Source organism: Pteronotus mesoamericanus, unplaced genomic scaffold, assembly GCF_021234165.1.
Source record: "Pteronotus mesoamericanus isolate MK-2021 breed Mesoamerican mustached bat unplaced genomic scaffold, CSHL_Meso_final scaffold_174, whole genome shotgun sequence".
In the NCBI taxonomy this organism is placed as follows: Eukaryota; Metazoa; Chordata; class Mammalia; order Chiroptera; family Mormoopidae; genus Pteronotus; species Pteronotus mesoamericanus.
The window spans coordinates 10,890,182-10,907,089 of NW_026555309.1; the positions used below are offsets into that span (position 1 = coordinate 10,890,182).

At 35.8% G+C, this 16,908-nt stretch overlaps 1 protein-coding gene and 1 pseudogene across 4 annotated transcripts in view; one reads left to right on the plus strand and one right to left on the minus strand.

Annotated features, from left to right (window-relative positions):
- NCOA2 (nuclear receptor coactivator 2) overlaps positions 1-16,908 on the minus strand; it is a 288,197-nt gene that overhangs the window by 237,025 nt on the left and 34,264 nt on the right. The window lies entirely within an intron of this gene.
- On the plus strand, positions 10,210-10,688 carry LOC129084195 (ubiquitin-40S ribosomal protein S27a-like; annotated as a pseudogene).

Genomic DNA, 16,908 nt, shown 5'->3' on the forward strand with positions numbered 1-16,908 from the left:
TCAGATGATCAGAAATCAAAAAGGGTTAAAAATAATTGTCATAAAGAGAGTAGGGAAGAGCATAGTAGATAGAGAACATGTTAAGAGGTCACGCTTTTTTTTCTTTCTTCCATTTAACAGCATGACTTAGGGAGACTAAAAATATGTCTGAGTTTTGTTAGTAAGAATGTGACTAATAATTTATCAAATATGGGAACTGTAAAGATTTGATGAGATCAGGTATATGCCTAACATACAGTAGGCACTCAGTAAATGTATCTTTTCTGCACTCTAATTATGCCCTTTGCATTAATATTCAAAACCATTCACAATCTGGGCCTAACTCAAATTCACAAGTTTTATCTACCATCACTCCACACATATTTCCTTATATCCCAGCAGCCATGGCCTAATGTATTCTTTTTGGCCAAGTTCTTCAACTTTTTCTTACCTATAAAATAGGAACCTGCACCATGCAATCAACATGAGGATTAAATAAAATTATGTTTTATTTAAAGTATTTGGACTCACACCCTGTGTATAACACTCAATATAGCCAATGGGATCCCAGTGCTGACTCATCCCCGATACAACAGCAGGCATCTTGCTCAGGCAGACCACTCCCTTGAGCAGCAACAGCAGAAAGGACCCAATAGCCCCGCCCCCAAGTGGGATTCCACCCCACCAGGAGCTGTCTAAGCTGTCTGCTGAGTGCAGAGTGGCGGCCACAGATAGTAGATCCCTGGCTAAAGGGGGCACAGAGTGGTCTGGAGACACTTGAGGAGAGACTGGGGATGGAGGATTTGGGGAGAGAACTGAGAGAGTAGCTGGAGGGATCCCAGTGCTGACGACTCCACCATACAGCAGCAGCCATCTGGCTCAGGCAGAGACCACTGCCCTGAGCAGCAACAGTGTGAGAGGATCCAATAACCCTGCCCCGAGGAGGGACTCCACCCCATTCTGAGCTGTCTAAATCGGCCTGTTGAGTGCAGAATGACTGGATTAACAGCTGAAGGAGACAGCCACAGAAGTAGATTCCTGGAAGTCTTGAACAGACTGTCTAAGGTCAGACAGGGACAACATCTGACAGCATCAGAGGCAGATCCAGAAAGTAAAAACAGTCTTCTACCACAGAAGTTCATACCACAAAGTCAGGAAATCAAGACAGATCAATTTAGGAAGCAGAAGCAAAAAAAGAAGAGTCTCACAAATAATGGGAAGGACAAAGAAATACCCCTCCAGTCAAAGGGAAAGGAGGAATCCCCACAAAGAGAACTAAATGAAATAGAGGCAAGTAAACTATTAGATACTGAATTCCAAACAACGGTTCTAAGGAAGCTCAATGAGCTCAGGGGGCTCAGAAAGAATTACAAAAAACTACGTGGAAACTATGAGGAACTTACTGCAAACTATATCAGCATGCAAAAGGACATAGAAACTATCAATAAGAGATAAGAGGACATGAAGAATACAATTTCTGAACTGAAGAACACAGTAGAAGGAGTCAAAAGCAGGCTCAACGAAGCCGAGGATTGAAACAGCGAGCTGGAGGACAAGGTAGAAAAAAGCTCCCAGAAAGAGCAAGAAAATGAAAAAAGACTCAAAAAGAATGAAGAGGCATTGAGGGAAATGCAGCACAACCTGAAACATAATAATATCCATATAATAAACATACCTGGAGAAGAGGAGGAGGAAAGGATAGAGAACATGTTTGAAAAAGTAATGATGGAAAACTTCTCTAATTTGATGAGAGAAAAAGTCAAAAAAGTCCAGGAAGCACAGAGGGTTCCAATCAAGAGGAACCCAATGAGGCCCACTCCAAGACACATCACCCTTAAAATGGCAAAGATCAAAGACAAACAGAGAATCCTGAAGGAAGCAAGGGAGAAAGAGGTAGTAACATATAAGGGAGCCCCGGGAAGGCTAGCAGCGGACTTCTCAACAGAAACACTACAAGACAGAAGGGAATGGCAAGAAATATTCCAAGTCATGAAAAGCAAAGGCCTGCAACCAAGACTGCTCTGCCCAGCAAGGCTCTCAATTAAAATGGAAGGCAAAATAAGGAGCTTCCCAGACAAAAGAAGGCTAAAAGAATATGCCTTCACCAAACCAGCACTGCAAAATATGCTGAAGGGACTGCTTTAAGATGAAGGAAAAGAGTCTATGAACACTCAGTTCCTTTCACAGTTGCCAGTACTTGATATTAACAATATTTTTTTAATATATATTAATCTGATTGTGACAATGATGTGTTATTTTAATTGTTCCTTTATTATTTGTTGAAACTAAACCTGTTTTTGTAGATTTCTTGCCTATTTCTATTATTTTTAAAAAGCTTTAAATGACATTTTGGTATTCTTTATCCATTTATTGATTAAAGTTTTGTATAATATTTTCCCTAAAAGAAAAACTCACACAAAAACAAAAAACTATTAACCTTTTTTCAGATGAGTGGCATATACTTTCCCATTCTATTCCGTGTCCTTTAACTTTTTTTATATGTATATTACTATATAGTCTTAAATGTTTAATATTGTTATATTGTCAATATTTTATAGCTTCTGGGTTTGAATATTTTACTTTAGGGTAAGAAAAACATTAGTTTGTATTTTCTCCTAAAACTCCTTAGATTCTACATATTGATTTTTAACTCATCTGAAATTTTTTGTATAATGTGTGAAATAGGGATCTATATTTGTTTTATTTCAAGTAATAATGGTCCATGCACCTTATTTGTTGAATAAGCCTTCTTTTCCCCATTGATTTGAAATATCAATTATATATTACATTGTTTGATAGGTATATACATTTGTTCCTAGAATGCTCATTTTATTTCACTGATCTACGTGATTATTTCATTGCTGGTGTCATGTTGTTTTAATTGCTAAGACTCTATAATGGTTTTAAATTGTGTAATATTTTATAACTGACTTTGCCATTAAAAGAATAAAATCAATCTGTGTTGAAAGAAAGAGAGAGAGAAAGGAAGGAAGGGAGGGAGGGAGGGAGGGAGGGAGGGAGGGAAGGAAAGAAAGAAAGAAAGAAAGAGAGAGAGAGAGAGAGAAAGAGAAAGAAAGAAAGAAAAGAAAGAAAGAAAGAAAGAAAGAAAGAAAGAAAGAAAGAAAGAAAGAAAGAAAGAAAGAAAGAAAGAAAGAAAGAAAGACAAACTCCTACCTTTTATGACAACATGAATGGAACTGGAGAATATTATGCCAAGTGAAATAAGCCAGTTGGTGAAAGGCAAATACTATATGATCTTGCCTATAAGTGCAATCTATTCAATGAAATGAACTAACAAACAAAATAAACCACAGGCATGGAAACATGGAGCAGACTGAAAGTGACCAGAGGGGCTGGGGAAAGAGGACAATGGTGGGAAGAAAGGGAAGGGACTAGACAAAGAACATGTATGAATGACCCATGGACATGGACAACAGAGTGGGAATTGACTGTGGGAGTGGGGAGTGGGGGTGGGATGGGTAGAAGAGGGCAAAGGGGGAAAATTGAGACAACTGTAATAGTATAAAGTGACTTAAAAAAAAAGTACTCAATAAATGTTAACTAGATATAATGAAAGAAAACTGACAGCATAGGAGAAATAACTTCATCTTACATTTCTACAATGCCTCGCTAGCTCTTGAGGAATTTTCACATTCATTACTTCATTTAACCATCAAATATTTGATGGCATGACTACAAAGGCTTGCTGTTTTCACAAAACAAAAACATCATTAAATCTGGATTAGAGTCATTTTTTTCTTTGCTCTCTTCCTACACTTCACTGTTTTCTAATGTTTTTTTTAGAATTATATATGATTTCTCCCTGTAATATAGTTCTTTGTTTCCCCTACTACCCATACATCAGGTAGTTTAATAAATGCTTGCTCAGTGAGTTCCCTGTGCTTAATATATACTTCTCCCACATTAATGTGGATATTAAATTATATCCTTCAAATTTTATTTTGAATGTCCCTTCTGCCAGGATCCAAAATCAACACACAAAAAACAGTTGTGTTTCTTTATACCAGCAATGAACAGTCCAAAATGAAAAAGTTAAAATAATCCCATTACAACAGTATTCAAAATAAAATACCTAAGAAGAATTTTAACCAACAAGATGAAAGACCTGTACAGTGAAAACCGCAAAACACTACTTAATGAAATAGAAGAAATCTAAACAAATAGAAAGACATCCCATGTTCATGGACTGAAGACTTCATATTGTTAAAATGGCAATATTAGACAAAATCTAATGATTCCATGAAATTGCCATAAAAATTCCATAGCCTTTTTTGCCATAAGAGAACCAATCCTCAAATTCATATGATATTCCAAAGAACCCCAAATAGTCCAAGAATGTTGAAGAACAAAGCTAAAGAACTCACACTTCACCATTTCAAAAGAAAGAATGGTTTGTTCAACAAATATTGCTAAAACAACAGAATATCCATGTGCAAAAGAATAAACTTAAACAGCTAATTTACACCATACAAAAATTAACTCAAAATGGATTAACAACTTAAATATAAGAACTTAAACCATAAAACTTTGAGAAAAACACAGCGATAAATCTTCATGATCTTGAATTTGGCACCAAAAACCAAAATAACAACAAGTTGGACATCAGCAAAATTTAAAACATATGTGCATCAAAGGACATTATCAAGAAAATGAAAAGACAATCTACAGAATGGAAGAAAAATGTCTGCAGATCATATATTTGATAAGAGCCTGCAACAAAAAGACAAACAACCCAATTTTAAAAATGAGTAAAGGACTTGAACAGACATTTCTTTAAAGAAATCATACAAATGGCCAACAAGCACAAGAAAAGATGTTCAATATCACTGGTCATTATGGAAATTCAAAGCAAAACCACAATGAGATACTATACCACAAGATGGCTTTAACTTTTTTAAAACCAGATAATAACAAGTGTTGGTGAGGAATGTAGAGAAGTAGGAAGTCTCATACATTGCTAGTCGGAACATTAAATGGTGCAGCTTCTGTGAAAAACAGTGTGGCAGTTCTTCAAAAAGTTACACATAGAATTATCACATGGCCTAGTAACACCACTCCTAGGTCTATACATAAAAGAAGTAAAAATACACACTCAAACTACATGTGCATGTTCATAAGGGCACTACTCTAAATAGACAAAAGGTAGCAACAGCCCCAATTCCATCAGTGAAAGAATGAGTAAGCAAACTTGGAATAAAGAATTGAAACATGCTGCAACATGGAAGAACCTTGAAAACGTTGTGCTAGTAAAAGAAACTGGACACAAAAGGTCACATATTGTCGGATTCCTATTATATTGAAATATCCAGAATAGGTAAATTTATAGAGATATTACACAGATTGCTATTTGCAGGGCTTGGAGGGGGGGTGCGCGGGGAACTTGGAAGAGACTGTTTAAAGAGTACAGGGTTTCCACGTGGGGTAACAAAAACTTTTTAGAACTAGATAGAGGCGATGGCTGTACAACATTGTTAATGTAAATAATACCTTTTGTTTTAATAAACATTGTGCTTATCATTCAGTACCTATTTCAAACACGTATATCCTGCCTTAGAACTTTATTTGACCTGTTAATCATTTCATCTTGTCTAATTCTGTAGTCCTCCTCTCTCCCAGTTCCATCTTTGCTGTGCTTCTTTCTGTCCCTGGCATAAACTGTATTTTATTGGAATACACTTTGCTGGAATCCTTTAGGAAAGAGAAATACGTACAAAAACTTTATGATACATTGTTGAAGTTATTCCTACTCTGAATTAACTGTAATAAATGCAGTTAATTTATTTTTTATTTATACTGTATCAGCATCCTACACTAAATAAGGCAATCTACCTGATGTGATCAAGCAAATACTAGTGCTTTTTAACATCTGCAAAATCAAATCAGTGTCAATGGGTAAATCATACAGCCTAAAGTAAAACACTGGTACACAGCTAAAGAAATTAAAAAAAAATTTTGAGTTGGCTCTTTCAGCCATATGTTTAGTTTTTAGATAAGTTAGTTATCTGAGAATTTAGCACATATTTTTTCTAGTACATTTTCATGAAAATTCCTTATTTATACCTTCATATCACCTTTCAAATTATTGAAGTCCCAAGACAAAACAACACATAAATTAAATGCTGTCCTACAAGTCTTAACTACGAATTTAATTAGCAGTACAAACAGAACCCTCATATTTAAAGGGTAGTTAATTACAGAACAGGAGACTTTAAAAGAGGTCACTGGAAGATTTTATGTATATGGTTATTTCATCTCCCCAAAAGGGTTCCTTGACAATACACCTGTTTAAAAGGCAGGGTTAACACAAAATCATTCGTTTCCACATGATCAGAGGACTGAAATATCTCTACTATTAAAAATGTTTATTTTAAAAAATACTGATTCTGATATGGCATTTAGCCAAATATATCACTTATATGGCAAAAGCTACCTTTTAAATTAGGGTCAAATTTTTTTTAATTAAGACACAATTAAAACTCTATGCCCAAAGCCACCCTTGCTGGTAAATAACATTGTTAAAACATTGTTTAATAGAGTGACCCTGAACCTAACCTCTTATCAGTGTTTAACAATAGCTTCTTCATAACAAAACTATGTCTCTACAGAGAATGCATTTATAATGAAAACCTTAGCTATCTGAAAATAACTGAATAGAAAAATTAAATTATTTTTATAAAATTCTAATTCATTTCAAATGTTTGTATAAATTCTAGCTCTTCAATGAGGAAAAATGAGAACATTTTTATGTACACTATCTCTTATCATTGATTCAAAAACAAAGAAAATATGCTGTTATTGTCTTCAGCCTTGCCTGAATATCTATTTTAACAGACTTTAAAAACCAGCCTATTCCATTAATATAGAAATCTCAAATCATCCAATTATATGTATATACACTTCTAAATGTCCACCATTTGCAAATAAATGTCAGTATGCATGAAGTTCAATAATTTACCTAAATGGACAAAATACTTTTAGTCTGCTCAGAGAAATTTTAACAGTGAAGTAGGGGTTAACAGTAATCAGAAACCAAGCCTTCCTTAGGAAGGATCAAGAGGAAATGGTAAGTTTCGGAAAATCCCAAATATTTTAAACATGGGAACATATCCAGTTTTGACAAGCTATATGGCCATGGCATAAATGCTTCCATCTTCAGTAGCTGTTAAAACAAGCAGTTCTTTACAAGTTTGACAGAGTACAGAGTTCATTTCCCCTATACAGCTGCACTGTTTCAAAGTCCCTTAAACATAAGTGTGAGAAGATTGATTTTTTGGAGCCCAGATATTTACTGTATTGTCCGGAAGGGCCTAATTTAAAAATAAATAAGTGTATGTGGAGTTGGGGCAGTGGGGCAGGGGCAGGGGTGGGGAGAGGAGGTGCAGGGAACAGAAGGGCAAAGTCAAAAAGGAAAACAAGAAAATAGGATAATGACAACCATGCCTGTACACTAATGCGCATGGCATATTCAGATGTTCTTCTTTTAAAACATTTTTCCTTTTGGTGTAATATGAAATCAAAATCAATGCTCCGAGCAATCCGTCAAAGAAAAGTTGATAAATGAAAAGACAAACCACACCGTGGAAGTATTTACAAGTCAACATATCTGATAAAAGACTCCTGACCAGAATATGCAATATAAGGAACTCTCAAAACTCAACGCTAAGAAAATAAACCAATTTTTTAAAACAGGCAAAAAATTTTCACAGGCTCTTCATCAAAGAATATACACGAATGGTAAATAAGTGCACAAAAGCAGGCTCAACATCATTAGTCATCAGGAAAAAGCAAACTCGAACCCAACTAGATATACCACAACCCACCCATTAGAAGGAGAGAAGAAAAAACTGACAATACCAAGTGCTGCCAAGGATACAGAGACAGCTAGAATTCTCATACATTGCTGCTGGGGATTCAAAATGGTATAGTCATTGTGGAAAATTATTTGGTTTCTTATGCTTTAAGAAGTTAAGTTTAAAAGTAAACAAGTTTAAACTTACCTCCCAACCTAGCAAGCACACTCCTGGATATTTATCTATGAGAAATGAAAATTTATGTTCACACAATCTGTAGCCACAAGTTTATAACAACTTTATTCAAAACTGCCAGAACCTGGAAACAACCCAAACATTCCTTAACTGGTGAACGGTTATGTAAGCTGTGGTAAAACCATACTATGAGATACTATCCGCAATACAAGGGAATGAAATACTGATACACCCAACAGCCAACTAACAAGGCCGTGTGATTCCATTTACATGACAGTCTAGAAAAGGTAAAAACTAGAGACAGATCTGTGCTTAGGAAGGGCTAAGAATAATGGCTGGGATTGACTAAAATGAAACAGTAAAATGTGGGGGGGGGGGGGTAATAGAACTGTTCTATATACAGTGGTTACATAACTCTTACCTGTCTGTATATATTTGTCAAAACACAAAACCATACACTTTAAAAATAGATTGTAGTGCGTGTTAATTAAGGACAAGAAAAGGTTGGCCATCATCAGAAGTCAACTGGAAAAAAAAAAACCACTCTTTACCTCATTATAAAACTATTTTTTCCCCTCACTTGAATATATGCAGTACTGTTGGGTACAACAATGAAAAAACGTAAATAAAGAAGACTCTAAGAATGGCACAAAAATGGTAAAGGGGAGGAAGGCATTGCTACATGGGACTCATTCCAGGCAGAAAGACAAGGACTGAAAGTAGATGTGACTAAAGTCTATTACCAGAAAAAAATAAAGATGGAGAGAACATTATCTTAGTTGCCAATGCCAGAGCACTAGAAAAAAAGGTTATCAGTTATTGCTTAAAACTTTCAGGTTTTACATTTAGGATAAACTGAGAACAAACTTAAAACACTCATTCCTCAAACAGTACACAGAAAGGGGAGGAGAAGAAAAAGCCATATAAGCAAAAATCATAAAATACTTGAGAAAAATGTTTTTAATCACCTTTAATTTGAAAATAACAGCATTTCTGAGTTTTTTTTTATTATAATTTTTTTGGAGAGGAAATGTGGCAAATTGGAAACAGCAAAAAGCTTGAGTCCACGGACCTTGGAGAACTAAATCAGATGATACATACTTAAGTCCATAAATGGTTAAGCGTAAAAATGCTAATGCTAATAATAGTTGTTCTCATATGCTCTTTGTAAGCTAGAAACAACATGACAATTTTTAAGCCAGTGTGCTCATCCCACAGATGTTTATTGTCACAGGACCATAAATGGAAGAGCTAAGACTTGAAACCCAGTTTGTCTAATACCATAGCCTAAGCTCTTTTTACTCCTATATTATTCTATTTCACAACAATATCTAAAAAATTTTATAACAATGAACTTAAGGAACAAAGCAATATTCAACAAACTGCCAGAAGGTTCTATGAAGTAAATGGAGTTGTTTGCAGTCTGTGTATCAGCATATGGGATGATTATTGTTTGTATACTTCTATGCGGTGGCAATTGTGTGTGTTGCACTTCTACGCAGGTTTCAGTTACAAAGGCTAAATGATGTGGTTATTTAGCAATCTCTATACTGGCCTAACACTTTCTGGGGTTTTTTCCATTTTAACATGTATTATCTCATTTGAGGCAAGTAGTTACCCAGAAGGGATATATAATGCTAATTGGTACAGACAAGTACATTCACTTCAATCCAATGAGTACTTACAGAGCACCGACTTATACCACAGGTGAGTTTATAAACAGGCCCAACAAGGTGAAGAACAAGTCCAAAGAATGAAGTCCTGTTCTGTTGAAAACAAGAAATCTCTACCCATAGCTGCTTTATTTTTTTTCCTGTCTCTGACCATTCAGGGGTCTCCAACCTTTTGGCGTCTCTGGGCCACACTTGAAGAAGAGTTGTCTTGGGCCACATACTAAATACAAAAACACTAACAAAAACTGATGAGCCAAAAAAAAAAAAAAGTTTTAAGTAAATTTATGATTTTGTGTTAGGCTGCATTCACAGCCATCCTGGACCACATGCGGCCCACGTGTCATGGGTTGGACACCCTCTAATTCTGGACCAGGTTATATAGCATATTATTCTTTTTTAACCCATATGGTATTCTTTCACAGAAAAATATTCTCATCTTATGGAATTCTAGAACGTTAACAATGAAAGTTCATGTTTTCCCATGGTGCTCTTTTTCAAATACAGACATAAATGTTTTTAAAATGCCTTTCAAGAGTTCCTCATTATGATCCACCACCTATGGGAGGAATCTCTGCCAAGATGCAGATTTTCAGGAAAAACTTTACGGGGAAGACCATCACTCTTGAGGTTGAACCCTCAGATATAACAGAAAATGTAAAGGCCAAGATCCAAGATGAGGAAGAACTTCTTCCTGATCAGCAAAGACTAGTCTAACTACATACATACTTTGTCTAACTACAATACTGAAAAGGAGCCCACTCTTCATCTTGTGTTGAGACTTCGTGGTGGTGCTAAGAAAAGGAAAAAAGTCTTACTCCACTCCCAAAAGAATTAGTGTAAGTGAAAGAAGGTTAAGCTGGCTGTCCTGAAATACAACAAAGTGGATGAGAATGGCAAAATCAGTCGCCTTCGTCAGGAGCGCCCTTCAGATGAATGTGGTGCTGGAGTTTTTATGGCCAGCCACTTTAACAGACATTATTGTGGCAAATATTGTCTGATCTACTGCTTCAACAAACCAGAAGACAAGTAATTGTATATAGGTTAATAAAAGACATGAATTAACATTAAAAAAAAAAAAAAGTTCCACACTAGAGACAACAATGTTCTTTTGCCCTTCAGAAACTACTACTAGTGGCAAAGAACAGAAAACAGACTTTTTTTAACAGAGACAACAGTGTGGTGATGGCCAGAGGGGGTCTGGGGACTGTGTGGAGGTGGGGCGGGGGTGGAATGGGGTCATTTGTAATAGAGTCAAAATAAATTTTTTTTGAAGTTTTTTTCACTCAAAGTGGAAAGAAAAGCAAGGGGAAGATGTATGAGTAAATATAAAAATGAAAGAGGATAAATAAAAAGACGTGGAAAGATATTTCCCAGTAACCTGATTAGGTGGAAGGACCCTAACAAATGATCATTCAATAAAAGAAGGAGGGGGAAGTGTCAGGGGGAAGAGGTAAATGAGCAAACAGTTAATTAATTATCCCAGTCTGCCCCTAGTAAGGAAAAAGGGCTTGAACGCAGGCTAAGAAAGCCAGGAGCCACGTGCCTCTCTCTCCACCAGCATCTATACACACCTCTCAGCCAGCCTCAAAAGCCACAAAATGGATATCGGGCCCCAGCAGCTACTGAGGCGGATTCGAAACATCCCATGTGAGCCCTGAAAACCACCACAGTGCTTGTTTCCTCACCAAGTTCTAGGGGGAAAGTGGTATATAAAAAGTGAGGGCTAAGCCCTAGCTAGTGTGTCTCAGTTGATTGAAGCATCACCCCATAACCTAAGGGTTGTAAGTCTGATTCCCAGTTAGGGCACATACCTAGGTTGTGGATTTGATCCCCCGTCAGGGAGCGTACAGGAAGCAACCAATCCGTGCTTCTCTCTCACATTGCTATTTCCCTCTCTCCCTTCCTTTGTCTCTAAAAGCAATGAAAAAATGTCTTTGGGAGAGGGTTTAAAAAAATTTTTTTAAGTGAGGCCTGAGAATTTGAGGGACCTACGTTGCTCTAAAATGGTAAAAGAACCCTGTCTTGTGTGGCTCAGTGGACTGAGTGCCGGCCTGTGAACCAAAAGGTCGCCAGTTTGATTCCCAGTCAAAGCACATGCCTGGGTTGTGGGCCAGGTCCCCAGTAGGGGGCGTGTGAGAGGCAACTGATGAATGAATCTCTCATATGCTGATGTTTCTTTCCCTCTCTTTCTCTCTTCCCTCCCTTTTCTTTAAAAATAAATACATAAAATCTTGAAAATGGTAAAAGAGTCAGTAGAGGAGGGCATTTAGAGTACGGGTTCACAGAGTTCCTATAGAAGGGTCTGCATAATTTCTAACAAATTATATCTCTAAGAAATAGTACTATAAAGGATGTTAAATGTTTCCATGTGAACTGGCTCAAATATGGCCTTACTCACAACTTAGTAAGAAAGAGCTCAAGACTAAAATATTTAGTCTAATACTCAAGGGCTTTGATGAGGGGAAAAAATGTGCATGTGTTTAAAAATGATAGTTGTCAACCTAAAATTTTCAAATGAGTTTTTTCTACCATGAGGTTCTAATTCTTCATTGTGCTGGCTTTTTCCAATGCACATAGTTCAGAATTATATTTCCACTGCCTGCATGAGTGCATGTCTGTAAATAACACACAAAAAACAAGCAAGAAAAACACTCTACAAAAAAGTAAGCAGCCATTTTTTTTCCCTTTAATTACTTGGAAGCTTGGGGTGCTTATTAAATGCTTGCTGTTCTTTCCTAGAATTCTGATTTTAGCAAAGATGGGATCCCTGGAGAACTCTGGTGGCTACAATTCACACACTTTGGCAGAATACTGGTCAGAACTTGGACCTTGCAGCTCTGAGATAAGGACACCCTTAACCCCTAAATGTGCTAAAGGTCGTTCATAAAAGCAAACGGCTCATGTAGAATAATAGTGCTCAGTACACTCTCCATCTACACACAACCACAAGTAACTGATTCTGCAGAGCAGAAACTTTCTGTAGTTCTCCTAATAGGACAGAAGAGCTACCAATCATGTCTAACTTGACTCACAACCTTCAAAACACCACACCAACTCCTTCAGTGACAAGACTCTTTTTTAGAAATAAATACAAGTTACTAGGAGCCCAGATTTTCCCTCACCATTGCTATTCCTTTAATAACAAACTGCTAAAACTAGTTTCATCTCTCCTCCGTAATGCTGACCTTGTTTCAGCTTCCACGCTTCATTAAAAGGTACTGAATACTGTTTTGAAATGACATAAATTCAAAATAACAGCATTTGTTAGGTTAACATGAAAACTTTTGTGCCAATTTCTGAAGCTCTGTGGGAATAATGGTATTAAGTGCTACTATTTTTTTCCTTTGTTCCCCAGGAGGTGGACTACATTTCCAGATACAGTGAAAAGACTACCAACAGAGTAATAGTTACACCAATAACATATATAAAAGGGACTGCTGAGAGTATAACATAGATTTTGGAGTTACTGCACAGAAGGACCAATAATCACAGTACTCCAGCTTTTAGTGTAAACCAATTCACAGGTACAAACAGTCTCAATTTAAATGTTTGATAAATCAGTTTCCGTGTATTAAGTACCATTCAAAGTGTTTGAAAAGTCTCTCTGTAAAATGATCACAAATATAAATGCTAAGGATTTTTAAAGCTATTTTTTGAAAAGGAACTGAAGTGAAAAATTATTGTAAATACACCCTACTGAAATAACAGATACCAATAAAACATGCCTAAGCTATACCATGATTTCAACCTATTATTCCCCAAATTCAATATTTATGACTCAATATTCTCAACTACAAATGATACTTGACCAATATTTCTAGCTCTAAAAATCTAAGACTTTATGAACTCTATGTTTTTTTAAATAGTTTCATTATGTGCAAAATGCTGTTAAACAGAAGTAGATGCAACAGAAATAAACTCAAAATAGATTCAGCAGCACAAGACACTGGCCTCTGCTCTCAGGAAGATTTCAAATGAAGGCCAGGACATCAGACAATTAAAGAGTTTAATACTAATGTTGTAACAGTGCAAAGTATGACCGCTTAGATGCCAAATGACAGGTTGAGAAAACAGTAGCAACAATTTCATCAAATGTGAAACAAAGGCTTGCTGGCTTGGTCTGAAAAGTTAAATGAGGCTTAACCTTCTAAGCTGTAAAGCATGCATAGAATTTGGTTAGGCAGAAAGTCTAAGAATGCCACCAGCAAGGATCAGTCAATACTGGCTAAAGAAGTTTGGCTAAAGTACAAGGCTTGTGTTCCTGGCAATGACGTTATAAAATACACTCACTGGGCCACGGCTTCAACCAATAGGCAATTAGAAGATGTTGAAAGTTAAGGGAAGCATGAAACATAGTATTTCAGAAAGCTTAATCTCATAGGGGAGTGAGGGATATACTAGATGAAAGACCAAAAAGTATAATGGTACATGATCAAATAAGGTAGGGAAATACAGGCATTATTTAGATTTTCAAGTCCAAGAAAATCTACTACTGAGGCTAAAATAACCCCCTTATCTATATCAATGAAATTTGTCAACTCTTTATTTTTCTTATAAAACAGATTATGTATTAAAACCTTGTCCTGTATTTCTAAAGTATCACATAACGAGCTATGTTTGTGTAAAAATCTCCTTTACTGTGGCAAAATCAGAACAGTTGTTATTACTGGTCCTAAACCACTCTCAAAAGGAAATAAAAGCCAATTCACAGTTGGGACACTAGAATCATTTATTGATCAATGTAACTAACTCCTCCCAAAGTTGAGCAATTTGCTTTGTCACCCCCTGTAGGAAGACCTAGTTTATGTATCCAATAAATGTACTATACAAAAATAAAATTATCATCTGTGATATAATGGCTACTAAACTAAGCATGTAAAAATCATGAAACATTTTCCAAAATAACATCAAAGTTCAAAAAAAAAAGTTGTTACTCTTCATACTTTCCATTTCTATCCCATTAATCTTCATATTTAAACAGAAGAGATTCTGTTTAATCTCTTCATATTTAATAGTATTCCTAAAATAATAAATGTCACTATATTTTAAATGCTTTGTAATTTTTATTATCAAAACAGATTTCACTTGAAACCCACAGTTCATTTGACCCGCTGGTTTATTCTGAGAAAATTCCACACAAATTCAAGTTTTGTAACTCAAATAGTTTAAACACCTTTGAAAGGTGCCCATTTAATAAAGCCAGTGCTACAACTGATTCTTTTCTAAAATTGAGATACACCAATATAAAGCAAATACCAGTCCAGATTAATCTGTTTTCCTAAATTGGATTTTTGTATTTTCTTAAAGTTTGCTCTTTTTAATGGTGCTATAAAAACTGGCTTAAGCATCATATTGAAATTACTCCCATCATAACAGATCAGAGAAATATGCTATACTGGAGTTTAGTTTTCAGAATACTGAATGTATGATGTGGAGTAGCATGGACCCAATCAATCGACGGTGGGTTTCACCGTTTGCTCCCTGGCAAAAGGAGGCCCCAGTTCATAGCAGAAGACACAGTATTTTTATCATAATCCTTCAGCTTGAACCCTGCTTCTGTCAATGATTAGTTTGAGATATTGCCCACCATTCTAAAAGGTGGATATATGTGTACTGGGGATAAACAGGGGCTGCTAGTACCTACCCCTTGGGAATATTGTGAGGTTTAAACAAGACAACTTGTGTGAAGTTTTGGACACACAGTAGGTCCCAAGCACAGAATACTTCTGTGCTTGCCTAAGAAGTAACACAAGAAGCTACAGTGTTAAAAGCAAAATAGTGTCTCACTCATCTTTTTTTCAGTATTTACTGAATATTTTTAAAACACACAGAAAAGGTAAGAGCTATGAAGAGAAAACAAACAAATGCAGAATATTGTGTCCAAATGTCAGGCTTCCTTTCATGAAGCTCTCTAGAAGTTATTTCCCATTTATGTGAGACAATTATATCTTCAGAGTAACAACTATGAAACAAAAACTTATTCTATTTCCTTAAATACCTATCCTACTTCCAAAGAACCTTGTACTTTTTCTTGATCTACGTTTGTTCATATCATTTCCACAGTGGACTTGTGGTAGCTAAAAGAATGACTCAGGATGTAGAAGTGGTGCACTGAGTCTTCCTCAGCCCATGTTCTTCCAAATGCCATCCCTGAATCAGGACTGTGGTTCTCAGCCACAAGTGCTTCACCTGGATGCATCCTAAGAGAATGTGTTTCACATGCAAAAAGATCAAATCCTCAGGGGGAAAAAACTAAACTTTTACAGGGAAAATATGGATTGCAGTGAACAAATCTGCTTCTTCATTTTGTATTACTTATTCTTTGTTTCTAAGAAATATTATTGTAAAGAGCAGTAAAATGAAAATGACAAAGGGGGGAAAAGTACTTTAAAGGAGCGAAGCTACAATGAGCAGCTCATGATAAAAAGAAACTGCAGGATAATAGTCAAACAACTGAAGAAAATTTTCCAGGAGTAAATGGTGTACGGCTTAACTTTTTAGAACTCTAGTGATTTAAAAAAATTTTTTTGATCTAAATAAACTCACATGACCCTTACTGTGCCAGGTAATGATACATGTGCATTTAAATTATTACCTTAAAAAATAAAGTACAATAATGTAAATATACTTGGAACTACTCAACTGTACATTTAAAATGGTTAAGATGGTAAATTTTATGATTTTTTTAGCACATTTAATAAAAAAAAAGTCAAGGATTGCATAGAACAATGTAGGATTATTATGCACTGAAAGTGGAAGCATCAAATGTTTAGGAGTTCTCTTTTTAAACATATAACTTGATTTTATAGGGAGAAAAACCAAGGAATTTCACTTAAAAAGATACTAAAAACATATTAAGTGATTATAAAAATTCTTGATACAGTAAGTCCTTACCAGTCAACAGGTTCTGCAACTTTAAGCCAAAGGATGTGTAACCAAACTAATTTTCCCACAGGCTAATTGACATAAATATGAGTTAAGTTCCTATGGCATCCCATCTACATGAGGCTGAACAAATGACATTATTCTAAGACCTGCTGCATTCTGATAAAACGATAGATTATTTTACTATCTTGGCAATCAATGAAAATGTTAATCCTGTGAGTACTAATTTGTAGAGCTGGGGTTTTTTTGTGTGTATCTTTTTTAACCACATAAACGCAAATACACTACACTTGGGGAAATACATCAGTCCCAAGAGGTCATAAAAATTACTGCAGCTTTTAAAATATATTCATTAGATTGGTTTC